The 21,845-nt window shown below is 44.3% G+C and overlaps 1 protein-coding gene across 3 annotated transcripts in view; it reads right to left on the reverse strand.

Annotated features, from left to right (window-relative positions):
- TMEM240 (transmembrane protein 240) overlaps positions 1–21,845 on the reverse strand; it is a 470,363-nt gene that overhangs the window by 253,431 nt on the left and 195,087 nt on the right. The window lies entirely within an intron of this gene.

The raw sequence follows: 21,845 nt of genomic DNA on the forward strand, positions 1-21,845 counted from the left end.
AAATAAAAAACATGGCACTCACAAAGACACACACATACTCACCTTCAATTCAAAAACAACTCACTCACAAAGACACACACATACTCACCTTCAATTCAAAAACAATCCACTCACAAAGACACTTACATACTCACCTTCAGTTCAAAACCAGCCCGCTCACAAATATACACATGTACTCACCTTCACTTAAAAAACAACCCACTCACAAAGACACACACATACTCACCTTCAATTCAAAAACAACTCACTCACAAAGACACACACATACTCACCTTCAATTCAAAAACAACTCACTCACAAAGACACACACATACTCACCTTCAATTCAAAAACAACTCACTCACAAAGACACACACATACTCACCTTCAATTCAAAAGCAGCCCATTCACAAAGACACTTACATACTCACCTTCAGTTCAAAACCAGCCCGCTCACAAATATACACATGTACTCACCTTCACTTAAAAAACAACCCACTCACAAAGACACACACATACTCACCTTCAATTCAAAAACAACTCACTCACAAAGACACACACATACTCACCTTCAATTCAAAAACAACTCACTCACAAAGACACACACATACTCACCTTCAATTAAAAAACAACCCACTCACAAAGACACTTACATACTCACCTTCAGTTCATAACCAGCCCAGCCACAACGACGCACACATACACACCTTCATTTAAAAAACAACCCACTGACAAATACACACACATACTCACCTTCAATTAAAAACAACCCATCCACAAAGACACACACATACTCAACTTCAGTTAAAAAACAGCCCACCCACAAATACACACACATACTCACCTTCACTTCAAAAACAACCCACTCACAAAGACACACACACACTCACCTTAAATAAAAAAAACAGCCCACTCACAAAGACACGCACCATACTCACCTTCAATTCAAAAACAATCCATCAACAAAGACACACACCCACATTCACCTTCAATTAAAAAACAGACCACTCACAAAGACACACACACACTCACCTTCAATTAAAAAACAGACCACTCACAAAGACACACACACACTCACCTTCAATTCAAAAACAAACCATCCACAAAGACACACACACACACTCACCTTCAATTCAAAAACAAACCATCCACAAACACACACACATACTCACCTTCAATTAAAAAACAACCCACTCGCAAAGACACACGCACACTCACCTTCAATTCAAAAACAACCCATCCACAAAGACACACACCCACATTCACCTTCAATTCAAAAACAGCCCACTCACAAATATACACAAATACTCACCTTCAATTAAAAAACAACCCATCCACAAAGACACACACACACACCTTCAATTCAAAAACAAACCATCCACAAACACACACACATACGTTCAATTACAAAACAACCCATCTACAAAGACACCCACCCACACTCACCTTCAATTAAAAAACAAACCATCCACAAAGACACACACACACACACGCACCCACCTTCAATTCAAAAACAACCCACTCACAAAGACACACACGCACTCACCTTCAATTCAAAAACAGCCCACTCACAAATACACACAAATACTCACCTTCAATTAAAAAACAACCCATCCACAAAGACACACACATACTCACCTTCAGTTCAAAAACAACCCACTCACAGACACACAGACACACTCACCTTCAATTAAAAAACAACTGATCCACAAAGACACACACTCACACTCACCTTCAGTTCATAAACAGCCAACCCACAACGCTACACACATACTCACCTTCAATTCAAAAACAGCACACTCACAAAGACACATACATACTCACCTTCAATTCAAAAACAGCACACTCACAAAGACACACACAAACACGCACTCACCTTCAATTAAAAAACAACCCACTCACAAAGACACACACGCAATCACCTTCAATTCAAAAACAGCCCATCCACAGACACACACCTACATTTACCTTCAATCCAAAAACAGCCCACTCACAAAGACACATACATACTCACCTTCACTTAAAAAACAACCCACTCACAAAGACACACACACGCTCACCTTAAATAAAAAAACAGCCCACTCACAAAGACACACACCATACTCAACTTCAATTCAAAAACAATCCACCAACAAAGACACACACATACCCACCTTCAATTCTTATACAGCCAACCCACAAAGACACACACATACTCACCTTCATTTCAAAAACAAACCACTCACAAATACACACACATACTCACCTTCAATTAAAAACAACCCATCCACAAAGACACACACATACTCAACTTCAGTTAAAAAACGACCCATCCACAAAGGCACACACATACCTTCAATATATTTTTTTTAATTTAATTTGTATACAGTATCATGCAGTGGTACATAACAACTTGTAATACTAATCACAATTAGAGTTAATAAAATCCAATAAAAACAAAAGGACAGAGACAAACTCAAAAGATACAATGCAGCAACATAGTTTGTTAAACATCACAGTCACCAAACGAATACCTATAGCAAAAAAGAACCGAAACATCACGTGCTCAGGACATCATTTCTAAAATGGCCGCTATTTTCCTCCACAAAATGGTGAAGTAAATAATGGTAGCCTCATGGTTTCCACGCATAAGCATAGCTGACAGTTCAACAATAGAGCGTGGTCCCATCAGGCCAGTGGCTAGCAAAGAGTTCCCCCGAAGATTCCTAGTGGAATCACAAGAGAACAAAAGATGAGTGACAGACTCCAGTTTGGGTTCCCCCACACAACCGACAATGCCTATTGTCCCTCAGTACCTCAAGCCATGCCCCCACTATCTCCAGTGTCCTCACGGTGTTACATTTTAGTTTAAGGTGGTCCCATCCCAAATTATCGCCCACAAAATAATGTATATAGCCTGGCTTTTCTTCCTGTTCTTGCACGTATTAAAAAACAGCAGTAGCGTTATTTGTCGTTGCCAAATCAACGCTTGACTGTTCTCTGCTATTACTGCGGAAGATAGGCTTCATCGTTTTTTTTTTAAAACATTCAGCAAGGCCTTTATAACGGGCTCTGGCTCTAATGCCAGCCATTCTTTTGCGCAGATGCTAAGTCTCGCGAGGTAGCTAGATGGCATCAAACTTGCACGTGTTGTGAGAACCCCTGCATCCTCCCCTTCAAGGTGTTTAGTGAGGCGTGTGTTAACCTTCACAGAGTGGAAAAGCTCAGGGAAACAATTTGACTCTCAGATGAACATTAAAAGGCAAATAAAGAAAAGGCAGGCAAACCAACCAACGACCCACAAACCTCAAAGTGACACCCCCCACCCTCCCGATGATCTGACCCAAAGCGCAACTGGCAAACAAGGATTGACAAATCCAAACGTGTTGGCTTTTCTGTCGACACACCGGTTACCACAATACATATGACATTACAACTTTTACATACTACAATTTTCTAGAAACCGTCCTAATGAAATTAATAACGTGTTACTACTTATCTCTGTCTTTGCCATACAAAAGGGAAAAAGAGACATGTTAATTACTTTCAGTGCTGGGATGCTGCATTCCTTAGAAATCAAGTGGCTGAAGAGACACTTGATGAAGACGTGTTATTACACCAGGAGCTCCTTCATACATGCAATTAGCCTATTACTATTCACACAGATGCTTTTGAAGTAGGAAATGGCTGTTTAAATTCATATCAAAGGGACATGACTTTAGGTAGTGAGCCGCTTAGTACCTTCAACGCACCCATTACTTTTCAGACCACTGTTTTTGCTGGCATAAATTGCTGTTTTAAATTACCTTACTGTGATAAGGATTTAGATAATAGAGATGTTGCTGCTGGTCATCCTGCTAGTGTCTATGTTTCACTCCAGGAATGCCAGAAAAAGTGCCAAGCCCAGATATGCTTTCTATTTCACTACTTATATAAGCTCCTAGCTCAACCTTCATGAGCCAAAACTAACAATCACCTGACCAATTTTACAGGCTGGTGTTTATCAACCAGAAAGAAACGTTCTAGTGCAAAGACAACTTGAAGACAGTCCATTGTCTCCACCATTGTTATATTGGTTGGAAACCCAGTCCCTTCGGGCCTTCTCAAAGCCAATTACTCACCAGCATGTCACAGCGATTGCACATTGTGGAACATGGCTACAACACGCCCCCCTCTTGCTTCCAACAGGCTCATGCTATATATCATGAGGGTTTATTATGAACACCTTGCATTGATTTATTATTATTATTATTAAATGCTCTTGATAGGCTGTGAGCTAAAGAGGTTGTGTAAAGCCATGTTTGACTCAGTGACCTTAGGTGTTATCTGAGTATGCTGGCATAAGAGGTCACTGGAAGGAAGTAGGATAATGTTGGAATCATGATTTCGTTTAAAATGTTGCGTTAAATGTTTGCCTTATGTGTTTGTTGTAATATTTTAAAGGTTTGATCTAAAAACCAATAAAATAAAAAAATAAAAAAAAATATTATTATTATTATTATTATTATTATTATTGTTATTGTATTCATTGAGCATTGACCTAGCTTCGAAAAGCAACAGAGCGCTTTACAGAGGAATACAACAGAACAGATCTACAGTAGGGGTAGGATACAGAGGGGTACAGAGGAGGGGTACAGCTGTACCAAGTGACAGGGAGGAGGGGGACGGGCCAGTGTCTAGCGAGTCATGTGGAAGAGGTGGGTCTTGAGTTCCTTTCTGAATTGTAGGAGCGTGAGGGCGAGTCTGATGCTGACGGGGAGGAAGTTCCATAGTCTTGGGGCGTAGGTAGAGAAGGCTTGTATTCTGGTCCTTTCCCTTTTGCAGCAGCAGATTTGAAGACCTTGTGCCCCTGCTTTCATCCACAGAGCTCTATGGATATGTTTGGCTAGTAGTGCTTGCAGTACCACAGGAGAAAACTGCTATTATTACTGCCTGATTGGAAGAAGTGAACATTTACAATCTTATATGAAGCATTGCCTGCACGCTTCTTCCTTCTTTCATCCTCTTTCTGCCCGCTAGCTCCCTCACTTGTTTGACCAAGTAAAGAACCTAAGAGCCAACCGAAAGCACCACGCCTGATAATCAAATGATTACCTGCTCAACAGCCAAAAAACCTTAACAACACAGCCTAACAGGAAGGAGACAAAATGAGTTGGTGCCTGGTAATGTAATGCCTATATAATATCAAGACAAAAACTCTAGGGAAGGGCAACCTATTCTGAATCACCAAGGTTTCCTCTTCATGGGATCTTCATTTTTAATCATAAAGAGAGGAGTATCTCTGTGCATCAGCAGAAAAGCAGAATATGATGGGGCCATTTTCTGATACCTGGGAATATACTCTGCCTGCCAATGCCGAATGGTTTTCCACCAGCATGCCGTATTTATTCTGGCAGAAAACCAATGGATCCCTATTGAATCAGCCTGATTTCAGTCGCTAAAAGCCGCCGTATGGAATAGGGATCCAGTGTAAATGCTTTTCTCCCACATGAACTGGCAAGCCGCATTAACTACAGTGCAGTTTGCCTTCAGGTCGTTTTTGGGAGGGGATCCTTGGCCACAACCAAATCCTTCCACTACTTTCCCCAATGAGCAATTTCTTATTCTTGAGGTTTACTTACCACTCTACATCTCGCTTCAACAACATAGGTCTGCCTGGTCTCATAGCACTGGCTTCCTTTTACTAGATCCTGGGCTCTCCCCTGGATATAAATAACACACAGCCAAGAGTCACCACCACACATCTCTTAGAATCACATTGGCAATCAGAACCTGGGCCTCCATCAACACCACAGGATTCACATTATTCTCCCCCTCTGTCCCATTGAAAACTAAATCTCGCTTCTTTTTCTACAGGGCTACTTGCAACAAGGCGGCCGATGAGGCACAGGTGTGCTATACAAGATCACTTTACATTACATTGCATTGAAGGTCTGCGGACAAAAAACTTGGTTTTCTCTGCGATGTACATTTCTTTTTGTGCCTCTGGTCGACGCCTCTCTGGAACACAATGCCTGCCCTGTATGATAGGTATCCAAAGTGCATTGGTACGGTGAAAATGGGAACAGTGTGATGTGTGCACGCACTGTTGCCAGAATACAACTGTATTGTGCATTGCCAAATCTGTCAGGACATGCCATATCCCAGATTAAGAGGCATTAGAGATGAGGCTAGAGGCAAGGCTCGGGCTCCTTGAGTAGTCGGGCTCTGCAACAAGGTGGCCGCCACCAAGCAGGACAAGGAATGAGCTATCTCTGGCCGGCCTCTGCCTGGCAACCCCAGGGAAGTGCACGTAAACGACACACCAGCCTTTTTTACTCCCTAAAAATACACTGTTAAGCACTCCCAACAGGACAAACTAGGGAGTGAAAATACCCTCAGGAATGAATAGGAAACAGTGGACACAGAGGATCTTTCCCCCCTGATTCCAATCACACAGATCCGCAGATATGTTCCGATCAGTGGTGCCGGACGGTTAGTATCACAGGAAGGGGATCTGATATTATTACCGCCTGCCCTGAGAAGGAGGTTTACGGTAGACATGCATCTTTTAATTTGCATGAAACCCTAGGTGGAAAGAAGTATGGATTCTAATGAGATACCTGTGCTTGAATTAAAATAACTCTTTACTCGCCATAAACACACCCTATTGTGAATGGGGATCACTTTTTTTACTCTCTTAAAAATAGTTACTTTAAGCATCAAAAATAGGGAGTGAAATACCCCCACTTTAAAATCCTATCTGGAGCTGTAGCTTCACCAATGAATCAATTGGCGTGATTTGTACATTGTTAGATGGGCATTCATTGACATGATGTGGGATGTTTGTTAAGCTAAGTTTGACATAGTTAATGACTTGTCTGTTTTCCAGTATCCTCATTCCTTACAAAAAGATGTTGTCAATAATATATTGGGTGCAGGATGCTTACTCCTGCACCCAATATATTGTGTGCACTGACACACTCCAAGGCCGGGTGTACCCTGTTTAAAAACAGCATACATAAAAAACGAAACTATCCCAGATCAGATTGGGGACATTTTATGTGTTGATTTAGTGACATGTGTTAAAATAAATAGGAAATATACCAACATTTTGCCTCCAGAAATCCGACTGAATTCACACTTTTATTCGACCCCCCCATACAACACATATATGTGGGGGGATATGGGATATAATACAAGTATGGGGGGGCTGCTGGGGGTCTCCCCCACATATGTATGTGGTGTAAAGGGGGTTGGAAATAAAAGTAGGCATTTTCGGCCGTCGGACTTCTGGTGGTCGCCGTAATGACATAGATCTGATAAATGTACAATAGGTAAGAGGCTAAATTAGGTGATAACAAGCCGGTTTGAGGAAATGCAATGGCGTGTGAGATGGAGATTTGGGGACAATTCTTGCATTGATCTTGGGATATTTCACAAGCTTATTTGGGAATGTTTCCATACTGATATTTCTTGTGCTAATTTGGGGAACGTTCTTGCTTTGATCTTAGTAAAATTCTTGTGCTGACATGGAAATGTGTAATGATCTCAATTTAGATCATGTATCACGCTGACTAGGGGACATTTCATGAAATGATTTGAAGCCATTTTATGAGCTGATTTTCGTATATATACGTCATGAGCTGATTTTGGAATATTCTCGTATTGCTCTTATGTGATTTGAGATTTCTTAGACTGACTGGGAGAATGAGTGAGCTACTTTTCAGACATGTATGAAGCTGATTTAGGGTGAGTAAGAGTAATTTTGATTTTCTGAAAAAGAATTCAAAATATTGTGAAGATCAACATTCTACCATCACGGGTGCACTTAGAAGCAACACGTGACAGAAAACAAAAGCATTGACATTTTAAATTGTAATTCTATACACTTTCTGTTTTGGAACAGTTAGACTCCTATCTATCCCTCCTCTCTTTTATCCTCACCAAAGTTCCGATGGCTGTAGTTTTTAGTCTGAAAAGGGGAGGGGATACTTTATGTGTAATAAGCATAGTGACTGGAGTTAGTCACCACCAATCCTGTTGATGTATGTCTTAGTTTTAGCTGCGTATTTATAACGCGCTTAATACCCAGAGGTTTCTAAGCACGGACCTGGGGATCGAACCTGTGCTGCTTCGTGTCGTCTTGTTTCCAAGGCGTGCACGTTGTCGCTGAGCGATGTAAGTCTACAGATGCAGACTGCAGACATTAAACTGAGATTCAAAAAACTATTTTTAATGAGCAAGGTAAATCACCAGCTCTGCGGCTGGCATCTCTCAGAACAGGGCTCACTCCCATGAGAAGATCTAATACTGTTCTCTGAGCTTCTTTTGTTTTGTGGTCCAGCTTCTGTAACCCCAGCCATTATTTCAGACAACAGTTCTACAGTTTCACACACTGGTACCCTGACACTTTCAACAGTGTGGCTGATGTGCGCCCCAAGGACCGAGGTGTCGGGAGCCAAGAGACACGCTTGCTCGGAAATGGCTGGGACTGGGGAGGGAAGTGGGCGCAACTGACGGCCCTGAGTCTCAGATATAAAGGAGTCCCAAAGATGACTAGACACATCCACAGGGCAATGAAAAGGTTAAACTGTGATAGGAGGATTACAGCCTTTTCTGGCATATGTAAGCATCGTTCTGGTGGCAGGACTATCTAGAGTAAAGGTAAGATGTAATGGCTAGGACCCAGCACTCTATGCTACTGTTCTGATGACTTATGACATATGGCAGCCTTTATGGAGCCAAGAAAGCTGGAGAGTCTATGGAGGTCATTACGACCTTGGAGGTAGCCATGCCGCTATTTGCAGCACGGCTACCTCCATTATGGGTACTGGGTACGTGTTCCTGGAATGGGGAAATACCGGGCCATTCCGACCTTGGAGGGCCTGGTATTTCCCCATTCCAGAAACCCGGACCCTGTACATCCCCATTCCCATTCGAGCCCCCATAGGGCTCAATGGGAATGGGGAGGATGCAAACAACGGGCCGTTAATGACGGGTCCATTGTTTGCATCCTGGTCTGCTCGCGGGACCCGCTAAGGACGCCTGGTAAAACCAAGCGTCCTTAGCCGGTCCCGCGAGGATACCTCGTAATGAGGCAGCAGGGGGTTAACGGGGCAGGCAGCTCTACCGGCCCCGTTAACCCCTTACCGCCACGGTCGTATGTCAGGCCACGGTGCATGTATTGTAAATGTCAGTCCTGACATCATCAACTACTTTATTTGTATTATTAAATCCATAAAAGACAATACAAATGCATACAATTATTGCCAGTAACACAGATCATCAGAGTGCGCATTAATGTTCATTCGATAAGTAATGAAACAAAACCTGCACATTATCACACTATAAACCAAAAACACAAAATAATGTCACCCTAACAATTCTCAAAAATGACAGTAAAAATACTAATAATAAATTAATGAACCAGTAGACTTTCCTTTTAATTTCTATTCATACCTATTACAATATGCCTAAAAACCTCTAATTTGTAATTGATTTTACACCATATGTATTGCATCTCCAGTACTATGTTACACTCTGTATGATTCATCCTGACTGCATATTCCCGCTCTGCAAAAGATAATGTATTAATGTCGCAAATTTATGGGAACAATAAGGACAACAGCATTCTTAAAATGATATCCCTTGCAATCTGTCTTTGGCCGTGTTTATATGTAAAAGATTAAATCTAGCTCTCGTGATAGTGTATCTGTCTTTTAGTGACAAGCACCAAGTCCAGAGAAGTCAATTTGTTGTAATTGCATGAGATACATTTGCTTGTTTCGTCATTTTGCAATTTTCTCTAAAGTGTGATTTTTAAAAAAATAATCAAGTAGCAATTATTTGATGCACTTGTAAATTGATTCTAGTGTCTCAAACCATTGGAGGGTATTATTTGATGGCAATTCACTCTTTACATAAGCAGCCACTTCATCTTAGCCAAATTATCCAATTTGATTATGGCCACGATAGTTTCTCTTGGAAGGGTAGGGTCTTGTTTCCTACAGGATCACGCCCATTACAAAACGGGGGCTGGTTTTATCTGGTCTTCGAAACATTTAGCACCCAGTTCTGCATGTATGGCGAAAACTGGTGCACTTTGAAGTAGCCCCAATATTTGTGACTAAATCATTTCTAGTAAGTGTAAATTCACCATGTTTCACAAATCCCCCAGATTCCAAAACCATATAGCACAATTGATCAAATGTGTATGTTACAAACCTTCAATAGTGTATTTATAGGTTGAATTTTCTATTAATTGGTAGTTTCCTGCAAGTGACAGTTTCTGCAAGTTTTCATCCTTTCTCTCAATTTATGTGAGGATGTTTTCCCAAGATAATTGAATGTATGTACCCTCTCTAAAATAGACACCTTTGTTTTACACTTTCTTATGCTTTTAACTTTCTCTCCAATGACCAAAACAGAGGATTTGGCAAAGTAAACTTGTGTGAGTAAAGAAGTATACATCTTATATTGGTTGAAGGTTGGGCAAGGAGCAGATCTGGACATTGATAGGTCTCCTCTTACCTTCTATGTCAAGGCTTTCTGGGAGCCCCTTCCCTTTACCAGATAAAACTGGGAACTTCCTTTTGACTACCAGACTTTGACTTTGACCCTCAACAACCTCCAAAACAATGCAGCTTCTCATACAGGCTAGGGCAAGCAGAGCCCGGCAGAGCAATGACATGTGGGGAAGTGTGGGACTGTCCATTTAGAAAGTGAGGGTGCATGAAACCCCCATGTACTAAGAGTGATCCCTACAAGGCGTAAGAAGGCCAGCAGGACGTTGGTTCTGCTTTACCTTTTAAAGAGGAACTAAAGGGAGGTTCTTGTCCAGAATGCCGCTTTCCACCTGAGGGCACTGCAATGTTTACTCACGCCCTCCTCCAGGTACCAGCCTTGAAGACCATTCCCCCATGTCTATCTGGATGGGACGAAGGGAAGCGCGTACATCCCATTAATTGTTGGAGTACAGTTGCTTTTGAGCACTTTAAAGTCAAGCTTGCCTGCAGTGATGTGCCAGGAAAGCACCATCCCGCCGTGGAATCAGTTCTAGGGTTCCCTGCTGATGCCAGCCAGCTGACAATTCCTCAGACTATTCAGGACCTCCCGATCCCTCTGCTTATAGAACTCACTGGCTATAACATCAGCAATCTAGCCTGAATGCCAATGCAGCCATCAGGTCTTGCCAACTGCCAGCCATGGTGAAGAAGCCTGAGCCCACCAGCTTGCGTGCATCCTCACAACTTTGCCAGTCTACTAGAGCTCAAAGTGAACTACTGTGTCACTCACCATGGCTGCCAAGAACATATAAGATAAAGAGTAATGCACACCTTACATTGAACAGGGTTCCACGTCCCTACCTAACATACCATCAATGGAATTGCACGTTCCTAGGATCCTAACATGGCCTGTGGTCCGCTGTGGTCACTTGTGGTATCATTAAATACTGCCATCGTTGACACTCAGAACTGACATGCCCTTCTCTATAATAAGATTTCGAAATGTGAAGGCATCCTTCCAAGTAAAATGCATCTATGGGGTGATCCAACGTGCCTGCTTCCTGCCTCATGTGAGCACCACCACCGGTCGCTCCGCCTGAGCTGTGCCGCTCTCATACTGTCTGAATCTTGCCTCAAGGCCTATCAGATATTGTAGTTTTTCTGAGGAAACTATTTGGGCGGGGTTATCCTGTAATTGGAACTCAGCGCCTTTAATTGTGCACTTGTGATTGCCTTTTCAGGGTCGCACGGGACAGTAACAACGGAGTTCTCGGTTCCTCAACTCCGTTTGGATAAATGAATAGTTTGTGCAGTTACATTGACATGTTACCATGCGCCCACATTTTACCAAGAAAAGAAGACAAATGACTCCCTTCTCGGTGTTCCAAAACTTTAGTGATTTTATTTTTGAGTGGCCTGGCTCCAAAATGGCCATGCCACAAGGTTCTTTGTCCTATCCGCTGACCGTCTTGCCCCTTCACCTTCCCCCAGGTCGAGCCGACCCGGGGCAGTCCTTATTTGGTCATGCACTTTCCTGCGAAACCCCAAAGCTTTTGCGGGCTTCTGCAGGCCTTGTGTGTGCCTCCATGCGATGTCTGGTCCCAATACACATCCTGGGTGCCAGAGAGACTGGAGTGTCCTGAATGCCTGGGACCACCGTGGTCCGTGATAGGTCCACGTATGGTGTGAGTGTTTGTGAGCAGATCTCCCATTGGGTCCTCTCCATTTTGGCGCGAAGGGAACTTTGGATAAGAGGAGGCTGAAAACACCACTACCATGTCGATCTCCTGAGTTCATACCAAACAAGGGATAAGGAGCCAAGTATCCTGCAACAAGAAGCTGAGTCGAAGAACCGCTGGTGACCCGCTGAAGGTTTGGCACCCTGAACTGCTGTCGTCCTGCGAGACCCCTCTGCATCTGATCGTCCTAGAAGGTCTGCGAAGGCGCTTCGACCCATTGGAATAGTGGGATCAACTATTCTCGCCACATTCATCAAACCCTGCAAGTAAGCCTCTTCGGAAGTGTCCCTGGGCCAACCAGTGGGCTGACCAGTTTACGCAGGACGCCTTGCTCTGTCACCACCGAAGTTTCGGAGAAGCCCTCGAAACTTGGTTTACTGCTTGCTCTGCGTCCACGGCACCCTCACACCGAATTTCGTACACTTGGTATTCCCAGGTCTGAAGTGAGACGAGTGTGCCCGGACCAGAGTAAACGTGGTTGCCGTGTTAACCTGCTGTGGTAACAACCTGTGCACGTCTGCTGCATTTGGGATACCCTCGACCCTGCATCCTGCTATGCAGAATCTACACGGTGTAAAGACGTCCTGATCATCGCAGCTGAACCTGCCAGCAACGTGAACTGAACTGGAGAAGTCTGGGTCTGCCTGCGTCGGGGACCGGTGAGTAGTCCATACCCCAACCGGTGGCCCCTCGCGCAGGAGCCCGTTACTTTTCTACCGCTGTTGCGAAATAGCGACTCTATCCCGCACTCTCACCCTGCCTCTGCCCACAAGTGGAGGCCTTGTTTGAGTAGTGGGGACTTGTTCTGCATCGCTTCATTCACCTTCCTGAACTGCCCGATATCCTTGAAGAGGCCCTCTTTTGTCCATTGGCACCAGCGCATGCAGGTACTTTTGAGCATAAGGCTCCTCTCTTTGTAGGGCTCGGACTTCTTCTTAGTTAGGTGTATTTCAGATGTCAAACTGGGTCTAATGATTACTTGCACTGCCTGTTTTCCTCCCCATCTAGGGTGTTTACATATTACGTGCTCCTAACTCCTTAGACCCCTCGGTCTTGTATATATATTGTATTGATTGTGATATGTTGGTTTACTTTAGTATTATTGTGATTCTTTGCTATGGTCGATGTTACAAAGGCCTTGTAATAAATGTGTCTATATTTTTAATATAACACCTGTCTGGAGTAATTTGTAAGTGTCCTTGCTTTGTGTGCTCATTGCGGGATTTCAGTCACCCTCACCCCTCTTGAGACTTAGGGCCTCATTACACGGAAGGCGGTAAGGGTTAACGGTCACCGGTAATGGTACAGGTGACCGTTAACCCTTACCGCCTTACTACGAGGTCCCTTTGCGGATTGGTACTTTAACGCCTGCTTTTTGCAGGCGTTAAAAACCAACCTTGGGACCTTGGTGCTAATTACGGCACCGCAAATTTGCAGTACCGTAATTAGCACCTTCCCCATTCCCATTATGCCCTATGGGGCAAAAATGGGAATGGGGAAGGGCAATGGTGGAAGGGGGAATTACCGCCCCGCCAACCTTGGAATAGGGCGGTAATTCCCCTTTCCTCCAAGGCGGTGCCGGTAATTTACCGGCATGGACCAAAGTGCTAATAGCACCTTGGTTTACCGCCTTCCGTGTAATGAGGCCCTTAGTCTTGACCGCCGCCATCGCTACCCTGATTGGTCTGTCTTGTCTAGAGGTTACCCTGTTCCAAGAAACTAGGCTGGCATTCTGAACCTCTGCCCCTCCAGGTCCGAGTTCAGAAATCCATCTTAACAGGGAGTCATTTGTCTTCTTTTCTTGGTAAAATGTGGGCGCATGGGAACCTATCAGATATTGCTTAACAAGACTTTTCTTTGTAATTGCATACTAGCCGCTTATTTGTACCTTGGTGCTTATTGGTATAAAATGTGATAATTTTGTTACATCTGTGTTTACCGCAGACCACCGTTCAGAGATATGGGCTGGTAATGTAACGGGTACTCGTGCAGTATCACTGCATAGGTCAATAGAGCAAAACATACTGTAGTGAAACCGCCTGCTTGCAAGTTCGCTAGGACCAAGCAAACAGGAGACTTCCCCCCTAACATCTATCACAACCAAAACAGGCATGAAATAACCCAGAAAGACATAGAGGAGCCTTCTGTGAGGTACGTCAGTCTACAGGATTTGCATTAACTTTAGTTTGTGTCGCATCTAGATAGAAATGTGAATGTTAGCTTGCGCCACACTTAGATGGAATTCTTAACGTTAGCTTGCGTCACATCTAGACGGGATTATGAATATTAGCATGCACCACACTTAGATGGAATTCTTAACTTTAGCCTGTGTCGCATCTAGATAGAAATGTGAATGTTAGCATGCGCCACACTTAGATGGAATTCTTAACTTTAGCCTGTGTCGCATCTAGATAGAAATGTGAATGTTAGAATGCGCCACACTTAGATGGAATTCTTAACTTTAGCTTGTGTCGCATCTAGATAGAAATGTAAATGTTAGCTTGCACCACACTTAGATGGAATTCTTAACGTTAGCTTGTGTCACATCTAGACGGGATTATGAATATTAGTATGTACCACACTTAGATGGAATTCTTAACTATAGCTTGTGTCGCATCTAGCTAGAAATGTGAATGTTAGCATGTGCTACACTTGGATGAAACTGTGAATGATGGTAAGTGCAACACTTGATTGGAAACATGATCACTAGCCTGCCTCAAATCTAGACAGAATATTGAAAATTAGCAACGATGGAATAGTGAATGATAGCAAACATCAGAGATAGACATAACTGCAAGGACAGCAATGCCAACTAACCAATCCACTAACAATTTCAACCCTCTGCATACACTTCTCAAACTCTAACCAAACACAACCGCAAGCCTAAAACGCAGCAATCCGCACTAACTTCACTACACTGCAACAACAAAACAAACCCCACATAGACTTGCACAACATCAAACGACGACTACCAACCGTAAAACACCCCAAGCCCAGCTGACGGACCCACTGGGCTGAGGCTGCCATCAGCACATCACTGCTCTCTTGCACTTTTCCAGCTTATTCCCCCTAACTCACCCCCTCCTCCCTCTTTCAAAGCCGCCAGAGCGCCAGGGGACCACTCCGGTGGTGATAGTGCACGGTAAAAAATATCCTTTAACATTAACATTATAGTTTTTCGGGGTCCTTGTGATGTAGCCACCCACTTTTTTCTTTCTGTCACACAAAACTGGTGCTTTGTGTAGGAACCCTGCATGTGCTGATTTTTACTGCATGTGAAATTAATACACATTGGGCCTCGATATGAGTTTGGAGGCATTACATATGATACTGACGCCAAACTCAATGTTCATTACCACATGTGGTAACAGTGATTTACCACATTATTTAGATTCCTTTGGACTCACTGGTTAGTCTCAATTCTGAAGTTCCACCACACTGGAGACAAGCAGTATTATGTCATGTGGAACTACAGCTTGGGTCGTACCAGCACCGTTACCCCACTTTTGTTTGTTTTTTGCAGTAAAACCCCTAAAAAGTGAGAGCAGTAAAACAGAAGGCATTTCAAAACTGCCTGTTTACCACTACTGCCTAATTCATAACAAGGCCCTTAGGGTAATTGTTCATGAAATACTGCATTTCTTTACCCCATTCCTGTTGGACAAGATGCAATCATGTATTTAACTTACTTCAATTTTCCAAAAACACAGTAACAATGTTCTACGTGTAAACACACAGTTTAGTATTTCATCATTCTAAATTCTGTTTAAGATTACATTTTCCTTGTCGGGTCTTTATCCAGAGAATATTTTAGTTGCATGTATTATGTTCTATGAACAAATGATAATTATCCCAATGACCATTTTTTGCTCAATGCTGGCATATCATTGAGGGATGGCCTGAAGCAGGCCTAGGCAACCTGCGGCTCTCCAGATGTCGTGGCCTACAACTCCCCTGCGCTATGGCCAGTAAAGTCAAAGGTGTGAGATCACTGGCCTTGTAGGCCAAAACGTGTCACGCTGCTCTGGTAATATGAACCCCCACCCCACTCCTGCAGAACTGTAGGCCTGGTTTCATCATGTTACCATGGCGCCGCATACGTATTTATTTATTTATTTATTTATTACACTCCAAAAACCTGACAAGCATCAGGGCCTGACAAAAACACTGCAGACAAAACAAGAAGCGCAAGCCAACTAGGCTGATACTGCAGCGAATTCGCTTCATGGCCAAAAGCAGAAGCGCTTGGCGTTTGCTCAGGGTTACCTTCTCACTTTAGCCGCTCCTGTTCCAGTGTTAAATCAAAGTTCCATTTTTAAATCTCACAGCGCATTAAGTGGAGGAAAATCTTCACTTAGAACAGCATGTGCCAAACAGAACCTAGAATCAAAAAGTTTCTACACCAACTTTGACGCACCAGTCAAAGGAAAATGCTGCGGTCTTTGTTCGCACAGATTAATTAATTTCTATTTTTCGCTTGAGGGTGTTACTGGTTTTTTGAATCACGTGGAAAACCGAATGCATTTCTTTCTTACAGTGAACCATGTTGCTAAAAGCACCTTCAAAATGTTTTTGTTTTGTTTTTAGCAGTTTATCGTTTTGCTTAACACCCTCAAATCTCCCCAAAGTCGACATGTATAACCATACAGAAAGGACCTTCTTCTGGATGCAATTTGTTTTTTAAAGAGCATCTTCGTGGTATGAAGCTCATTTCCCATGACTGTTTTGGCGGATAAGGGAAGTGGGGCAAAAGGAGGTTAAGTGGTTTGCCCAGGATCACACATTGTCGACAATTTGGGAAAGTCAGCAATAGAAACGGAGCACATGTAACATGTTTGATAATGCACCACCATGCAGAACCTGTCTAAAGAATGTGAATGAGCCGTATTGAAATAAATTGATTTTGAAGGATTAGAAACCCAATAAGAAAGATATAATTCAATACATTATTAAATAATCAGCAACATAATTTAAAAACAGACACACACCTCAGAACTACGGTTAAGAAGGATCATCAACCACTCGCCCTCTGCCTTGACAAAGACTTTGGTCGAAACACGTGTTGGCTTTTCTCACATGCACCTAGCACATTGTGCTAGGCCGCTTGATCTCTACTATAACCAACAATAAATAATAAACTCTGTATGTGTACAAAAATAAAGTGTTGCAGGCTTCTTTCAATCAGAAATCGCAAACATGGGCCCAACCATTCTCCAGCGCCATTGCTGAACAAGGTTTGCTTACTCATCAATACATACTACCATTGGGATCTTTGGAGTTTTGTTTCCCAAGTAAACCATGTTTTAGGCTGCAGGACATAACTGACCAATCGACCAAAGTGATAGCGCAGCAGTCCACCATTCCTCCAAACTCCAGACATTCCGACCTAATTTAAAAACAAGTATCTAATGAAAGGATATGCACTTCTTAAAAGGGTAACGGTGTGCACAGCCACTTGTTCCCTACCAGTTTCCACATCATTTATAATCAAATGCCATATGTACCTCGCAATGCAGCACACAAAGCAGATCTGGTTCCAATATAATGATTTACTGGCATTTAGCACACTGCTAAGTGCTCCCACGAAAGGATTTGCCAAGTATTGAACAATGTCAGCTTAGAATCCACGTCATCTGAAGCCAGCCCCCTACTCAGCCCTAGACAACGTCAATGTGCCGGCTCTGTAGCAATACAGCACATTTCCCAGCAGGCCCCTTATTCTGGAAGGTAGGTGGGTAGGACGTGGGCATATGTGTGGAGGTGCCCCAGCCCTACTAGCCTTTCCATATAATCCAGCCAGACCCTGCCCAGCTTGGGATAAGTGAGCAGGTATATATCTCACTGTGTTTACAGTGCCAGTGATCTGCGAGAGGCTGCTTCCACTGAATGCCCCATGCAGAACACTGAGCACCGTTCATACATCAAGTGCACCCTTCAGGGAAGAACATGCAGCTGCCCAGGTTCGAAAATGGTGCAGCCCTGGGAACTGAGGTCTATGGGGCTAGGGCTATGTACAGATGTGCACAATGCGGGCAAGTAGGGGGCATTGGAACCCAAGTCACCTAAGGTCACAGGACTAAACGAAGGGCTTATTGGGTTGCAGGCAAAATAAAACCGTTCCTAATACAGCAAGCTGTACAACTGAAAGGCCGGTAGGGGGAGTTGTAGAGCCAGTGATATGCTTGTCTAAAATGTTGCAGTATGTGCACCAGCCCTACCTCTTTTTCTGTATTGTTTAGTCAGCGGCTGCCTAAACCAGTGAGCTTCAGTGAGAGCAAGGGACTTCTGATCATGCTTCAGCCTCATTACAAAACCGGCAGGTTGCTGCCATACTTGCAAATTTGACCAGTGCCTGGCGTGCCAGAAACAACAGGGATTACAACCCCGGCGTTCCGGGAGGTCAGGCACCGGTAATTGTTAATCCTCATTCCCATTTAAGTCAGTCCCATAGGACTCAATGGGAATGGGGACCACGGAAGCACCCGCACCGTTAATAACACTGCCAGTGCTTCCGTATAACTCTGCGGGCGGGTGCCGTTCCACCCACCTGGTCTGAACCTGGCAGGCCAGACGGCACCCGCCCGCAGTCTCGTAGCGTGCCGGTCCGGTAACAAGGGTGCAGGTAGGCTTACCGGCACCATTGTTACCGGACCGACACACTTGTAATGAGGCCCTATGTCTATTTCAAGCAGTGCATGTGCACGCTCCATGGAGAACATAGACCGTAATCACACACCAAATTCACACCTCAATGGAACACGCTAAGCAGCCCCCTTTCTGACATTATGGGGTTTGGTCCCTGGAAGTGCCTTTTGTTTATTTATTTATTTATTTTACATATATAGGACTTTCACAAAATAGGAAAATAGAAGCAGAATCGTGTTCACGGATAGCTAAAATATCTACAGCGTCTTTAGTTACATTGGCAAGCAAAAAACAAGCCTTAGAGGCTACACAACTTTAGGGAAGCCTGACTCACCATTTGAGGGGTGGACAAGGTGCCCAATCACCATTATTTACCACTCGCATGGTTCTAGAGCAGGAAGATCATGAAAAAGCAGAGACTGCGTTTGAGGCAACAGAGCACCAGTCCCTTGAAAGAATCGGTGGGACACCAGCCATCCGGGAGCCACTCTCCTTCCTGAATGATGTATCGACAGCCGGGGCCTGCCACTATGGGCGAGGTGGCGTCACCCCCTCGCCTGAGTTGCAGGTCACCTCCTCCCATGAGTGACAGGCAGTGCATTGCCCTTTGTGCTTTAATTGCAAAGGGAACTGTGCCACCTGGGGTGCATCTCCACAAAGCATTTTTTGTTGTTGCAGAACCCTTCTGGCTCTGCAACAAAATAATGGGAGGTGGCAGACTGCCTCTCGTTATTGCGCTATACGCTTAGATATGCTGACTGACAGGAGACAAGTCCTCTGCTGTCTCTCAGTGTGCTCTGTTGCAGAGAGGAGGAGAGGGCCATCCAGTCCTCCCCTTGGCAGCACAGGCCCATGTGGAAGGTGCATGCAGGTAATGGGAGTGTTTTTAAATAAGGTGCATATATATATATGGATGTATGTATGTTGGTGTTTGTTTTTGTGAATGTGTGCATGTAAAGAGTTGTATCAAAGATGTGTGAACTTGTGGGTGAAAGTGTTTGTGTGTGTGCCTGCGTGCGCGTGTGTGTATGTGAGACAGCCCACTATATTTAGGGGTGGGGGCTGCTGGAGGCACAGCATTCTTTTTTGCTTTACCCCTGATGCACACTACTGTGCATCAGGGGTAAAGGCAAAAATGCTATGTGAACCGAGGCACTGAACGCAGGCCAGTATGTCCACATGATAACACTTAGGTTTGTTTTGCCCTTAATGCACAGTTACTGTGCACCAATGGACACACAAACATGCTAAGAGTTATGACATGGCTAAACAGGCCTACATTGCACCATGGTTAAAGCTAACATGTCAAGCTTTGACACTGTCCTACATTCATTGTAGGCTAGTCAGGCCAGGTAATAACGCTTATATTTGCTTTACCCCTGTTGCACAGTTACTGTGCGTCAAGGGTATGATATGATATGATATGATATGATATGGCATTTATAACGCGCCTATACACAGGAGTTTCAAGGCGCGACGAGGCAGGGAGGGGGGAACAAGGGGAAGACAGACAATGATCCTACTAGGCCAGGTATCATTCAGACCGCGCAAGTGCAGGGGTAGGTGAAGGGAAAAGTGCAAGGGGAAGGGGAGGGGGGAAGTGCAGTACAAGTAAGTAGAATAATAAAAAAATATATATTAAATAAATAAATAAATAGGGCCAGCTGGTGGCAAGTGCAAGGTAAGTGCAGACAAGTGCTGGGAAGGGGGGGCTGTAGGGATACAGAGACAGTCCCGCAGTGCAGGGGTTGCCAGGGAGGCAGTGCAAGTGGAGAGTGGCTGGGCCCAGGACCGAGGTCGGTGAGAGTGGGCCAGTTGCAGATTCAGTGCAATTTCAATGAAGAATTTAGCAGGGGAGAGGGACAGAGAAGGCAGAAGCAAAGAGGAAGGTTTTGAGGTGCTTCCGGAACCGGAGATGGTTCTCCTCAAATTTCAGGGAGGCAGGAAGGCTGTTTCAGAGGGAGGCCCCTGCCGCGGAGAGAGATCTACCCCCAGCTCGTTGCTTTGAGAAGCGGCTGACCCTGAGGGAGTTGGAGACGGATGAGCGAAGGGCTAAGGAAGGAAGATATTTAGGAAGAGAGAGTTGAAGGTATTTAGGCCCCAGGCCCCAGAAGGCCTTGTGGACAATGCAGAGGGTTTTGAACTTAATCCTCGCAGCCACTGGGAGCCAATGTAGAGATTTCAGTCCTGGAGAGATACGGTCCCTGGGCTTGGGGCCAAGGACAAGTCTTGCAGTTCTGTTCTGGATGAGTTGCAGAGGGCGGAGAGTGGAGGCAGGCAGATTAAGATAGAGGCTGTTACAGTAGTCCAGCTTCGAGAGAACCAGGGCTCGGGAGACAGTGAGCTTCTGGGGGAAGGAGAGGAAGGGAAGAATACCTCTGAGGAGGTGCAGCTGGTAGTGTGACTTCTTAGAGACGTCAGATATGTGAGGAGAGAAGGAGAGTGTGGAGTCGAAGATGACCTTGCAGGTAGGAGCAGGAAGAGGGCCAAGAGAGGCCGGCCAGAGAGCTGCAGGGAAGGAGGGAGTGGGTGTGCCGATGAGTAGAATCTCAGTCTTACTGGCATTAAGGCAGAGGTCATTGGCGGCACACCATTCCTGGATAGCAGACAGACAGTCAGAGATGAGGGAAGGAGAGGAGGAGGCTGAGGGTAGCCTGAAAATGAGCTGGGTATCGTCCGCATAGCACTGAAAGTTGGGGCAGAGGGCGGCGATGCAGTGGGCAAGGAGTGCCAGATGCTGGTTGAAAAGCCAGGGAGAGAGAGGGTAAAGCAAACACTGACTGTAGGTCAGTCTATCCACGTAATAAACGAATCATCTTTGCCTGATGCAAGCATTGATGCCACGTAAAAATGCTACTAGTGTCAGTTTGCATATACTTTCTTAACGTGGCTGATATTTTTTACTTGGCATCGAGGGAAAAGCAAACATAGGTTTTATTATAGTAGTGCCTGTCTGAATTTACTTTCTTAATGTGGCATGATATTTTTTACTTGGCATCAAGTGCAAAATAAATAT

The sequence above is a fragment of the Ambystoma mexicanum genome, chromosome 8, assembly GCF_040938575.1.
Source record: "Ambystoma mexicanum isolate Mex_15411 chromosome 8, UKY_AmexF1_1, whole genome shotgun sequence".
NCBI lineage: Eukaryota > Metazoa > Chordata > Amphibia > Caudata > Ambystomatidae > Ambystoma > Ambystoma mexicanum.